We start from the raw sequence: 5017 nt of genomic DNA on the forward strand, positions 1-5017 counted from the left end.
GACAGATTGTTTCCACGTACTGAATCTCTTTTGTGTACTGTTCAATTGCTGCTTGTATTTTCTGAATAAACTTCGGCTGTCCTATACACGGCGGGCTAGTCGGCAAATGGTATTTGCGTGTTTGTCATTGTATGTAGTGTAGAGGAGACATATGGACGGATTATTATTGGAATTTCTTTGCATTAGTGTGGAAAGTTCAATTTGTGAAACATCTAAATGGTAGCTTAGAGCAGTTGACATGTTTGCTTGCTAAAACAAGCTAAAACAAGCCGTACACAAAAATATTTACAGGTAAGGGGTTTGCTTATGTATTAGTAGTTGATGCACACTGTTAGGTGTATAGGTACAATACTGAGCGCACGTGTATCGATTCACGCGCTTTATATCGGGGACGGTGGGCGTATTGAATCCAAGCAGAGTTCAAACAAAATGGCGACTGCCCATCCTTAGAAACGCAAAAGGCGGTCTCAGAATCGAATTTTGAAAAAACATATAATTGCATTCTACATATGATAAAGTGCCATAGACTTTTTTGGGATGAAATTATAAAAACTTGTCTTGAAGAAAAATAGGGAGGATTAAATTTTAAATTATGGTGTAATAATGTAAAGTAAGTAACTTTTGTAACACAAGAAAAATACCAGTTTGTCTGCTCCTATTTTTGATAAAGAAAATACAATTCGTCAGCGGTGTAGCATCTTTAAAAGGAAAAAAAAATAGAAAAAAGGAAAAGGACACGACACATGTACACGTGCAGGAAACATGAAAGTTAAAACATAAAATTGTTACAAACTGACACGGAAAAAAAATACTCTACCCGTCGAATGATGCCAATATATCTGGAGGACAAACATTATTATTGTAAAAGTGACGTTTACATAGTTACTTTGCCACCACACTTCAGCGATATATAATAGACACACACATTTGAGAAATACTATAAACATTATTCTAGAGTATATATTTCAACGACGAAAACATAACAAAATAAACGACACACGTACAAACATGAATGCTCAAACATCAAATTGTTACTGCTCAGATACAGAAGAAAACAAATACTTACCTGATGAATGATGCCAATATATCAGGAGGACAAACACTCTAGGTATATATACGACGCCATCATCCTGTACTCGCCGTGTCCTCTCTCGGTCTGCCTGATACGGTCTACATGTTCCCGGCAATTACGATTTTCTTTTCAGCGTGTCCTGACAGGTAACATTCCTAAGGAGAATCAGATCGTAGCGACGAATACACCACTAACATTGTAGCAGGAAGTATATGAGCGAAGTATGGGAAAGGTACCAACATAGTCTGAACAATTGCAGTCTAGCACACATACCGTGCAGCGACCCGTCAACAACTGGGCACAGGACCGCCGCCGGTCTTTTGTTTAAGCTGAAATGTGTAATTATCAGTGATTTCTTTACGAATCAAGCTATCAAATTTCCATGTTAACAGTATATGTAAATATACGCGTATACAAACACTTCTCTGTATCGATATCTTAAATACTGCAGCTGAAATCGACATTTCATGTTAAAGTCCCATTGTGTTTTATAAGATTGGTTTACAAACTAAACATTGATGAAACTAATGAATTTATTCTTTACTTAATTTTGTTCAAATTTGTACAGTTTCGACAAAAATGCATATTGAAAATATATAAAAATAGAACACGTAAATGTGTTTGTCTGAAAATACCCTATGTGGGGTTTTTTTTTCAATATTTGTTTTTCAAAATTCGTTTCTGAGAAAACCCCATGCGTTTCTAAGGACGGGGCAATCGCCATTTTGTTTTAGCTCTGCTTTCATACAACACTGGGTACCGAGACCCTTTATAAGGCGCGTGAACCACACACACGTGCAATAAGTCGAACATTCGCTGTTCAAGGTGTAACAGCTGGCCGGCTCTAGATCTACTTTAGTATATACCCAGACGTATTTCGTGTAACCTGAGGCCGTGCGAGATCCATTTTGATTATAACATAAACAAACTCGAAAATTCTAATAGAAGATAACATTGTCAAAATAAATATAAACACATGCACTCACCTGACAATGTTTCACTGAAGTAATATTGTCAGCTAGATCCAAAAATATGTCAAATACGAGGAAATAAAAAAATCGATATACATTAGATCTTAACACGCACATGTACACGTGTGTGCCTTCGGAAGCGTCACTTGTTTGGGACAGGTAGTCACGTGCACGTGGCCAGTCGAGTACGAAAGTATGCGTGGAGATATGTGAGCGGATTGTTATTGAGATTTCTTTGCATTAGTGGAAAGTTCAATTTGTGAAACATCTAAATGGCAGCTTAGAGCAGTTGGCATGTTTGCTTGCTAAAACAAGCTAAAACAAGCCGTTTTTACAGGTAAGGGGTTTCATTTCAACAAATTTTATTTCGAATAACGAAAAAAGGATTAAACAACAGGCATTGCCTATATAAGTGTTCTCCTAGTAATAGTGAGTATATACATATGATTCAACAAAGTTCTAATTTTAAACATATTCATGAACATATACTGTAGCAATTATAATGATAAATAATGTTGGGATAAGGACAGTATTTATGATATCATCTCCAATATACTTATGTGCGAAGTTTATTGTTTTTTTTCAAAATATATATAATAATAATTTAGAGATTAAAATATAATATAAATGACTGGATCTATCCACACATAGGATACAGACCTAAATGTCAATAATGGCTTATTTGCCAGTGGTCATCCACCTATGTATTTTTGGATCCAGTCAGGGATATTATATTCAAGTTTTAGTAATAAAATAACTGTACTATCATTGAAGATGGAATATATCATTAATATCAATGGATTTGAATGAGATGAAGTTAATTTAGATTCAAGATATTTTTAATAAATACATAATCTTGATATTGTCCTTACTTATTTCATAAACAAACCTTACTTATTTCATAAACAAACCTTACTTATTACATAAACAAACAGTTATGTATTCTTTCATATGTGATAATTTGAATATATCATTATAATATGTTAAACAATATAAATTAGGTGCCATAAATTACATGCCAATCAGAAAAAAATAAGGGAGGAGGGGAGTAGAGTAGGTGACCATATTTAAAATAAAGTGTGCTATCTATTAATGCTATTTTAGTAAGGAAAAATATAAAAACCAGATCGCAGATCAATATTGGGATGATATCAAGATCTATACAGGTAAAAATCGATTGGTAGCTCAAATGAACTCAATGACACTATCAAATATGTTAATTTTGATTAATTTATTACAAGTTTTACAGCCAGACAAAAGCATATTTAAGTTATAATGATTATGATTTTGATTTAGACCGAGTAATTTCTCTCTTAGTATTCTTCGGGGTTCATCATATTTATTACAAGATAAGAAGAAGTGTTCTACTGTTTCATGGCCATTACCACACGTACATGCTGGAGATTCAGTAAGATGATCTCTGTGTAAGTCAAAGTTAAGATTGCTCATATTGTTTCTTAACTGACAAAGGAGTATATTGTTTTTCCTGATGCCAGTATTAAAATAATTATAATTAACATTTTCTAATCTGATATCACTTAAATACATTTTTTAAAGTTTTTTAAACTGATAGATTGATGTAACACTGGTGAGGTCATACCTTGCTGTAAGTTCATTATAATCTTTCAATGTGGCTGGAATGACACTTTTTGCATAGGTATTGGTTCTGCATAGTGGAATAGTAAACATTCTATCATTACGTAGTAGATACGGATTGGCTTTATTAAAGTATGGCTCAATTAGTTCATTAAGATAATTTAGTGTTGTTCCAAAGAGAATTTTATAAAGGAGTATTAGTCTATGTTTTTTCCGTCTTGCAGCAAGGGTGTCCCAACCAAGTTCATAGTAAAGTTTATAGTGAGAGGTTCTCTTACGCAGTCCTGTGATAATGCGGGCAGCTTCAATTTGTATCGATTCTAGTAAATTTGCTTCTTCTTGGGTACAGTTATCGAAAATAATATCACCATACTCTAAAATAGGTCGAATATAAGAGGTATACAAAGTGACTAGTGTTTTACGGCTCATTTTATATTTTACTGATTTTAGTAGATTAAGACGTTTACATGCTTTATCATAAATATAATCAATGTGATGATGCCATTTACCATCTGCAGAGAAAAATATACCGATGTGTTTATGTGACGTTACATTTGATACAATTTCATTTTGGAATAAGATATCAGGATAAATTGTGTTCCTTTTACGACTAAAAGTTAATGACTCAGTTTTATGTGGATTAAATTTAATGTCCCATTTTTTGGACCACACATCAATATTAACTAGGTCTCTGGATAAGCTATTGTCAGCATCTATTGGAGTGGTATGTATTACTCTAAAGATAGATGTGTCATCTGCAAATAATCATTTTTTCATTAATTATACAATCAGTGATATCATTAATATATATAAGAAATAGAAAGGGGCCGAGGGCTGATCCCTGGGGACACCGGCACTTACCTGTCGTGGAGATGAACATAAGCCTTCTGTCATAACCCTATGTTTACGGTTTGAGAGATAATCCTTAAACCAATTAAGGAGATTGCCTTTGATCCCATACATTTCAAGTTTGAATAGTAAACCAGGATGCCAAACTCGATCAAATGCTTTGCTTATGTCACAGTATATTGACCTTATATTGTCCTTCATCAAGCTTTTGTATAATTGTATTATACGTGGATAGAAGTTGGTAGACAGTAGAATCACCTTGGATAAATCCAGACTGATATTTTGTAATAATTTCATATTGGATTAGGTGGTTATATAAATATTTAAAAATATTTTTTTCTTATATCTTACTAAAGCAACATGTGATAGAAATAGGACGATAGTTGGATACATCACATTTATTACCTTTATATATAGCATTGATATTTGCTAATTTCCAAGACAGAGGAATAGAGCCTGGAGACATAATTTTATTGAATAACAAAGTAAGAGGAGTTACAAGTGATGGAGAGAGGAGTTTGATAATTTT

The sequence above is a fragment of the Argopecten irradians genome, unplaced genomic scaffold, assembly GCF_041381155.1.
Source record: "Argopecten irradians isolate NY unplaced genomic scaffold, Ai_NY scaffold_0299, whole genome shotgun sequence".
NCBI lineage: Eukaryota > Metazoa > Mollusca > Bivalvia > Pectinida > Pectinidae > Argopecten > Argopecten irradians.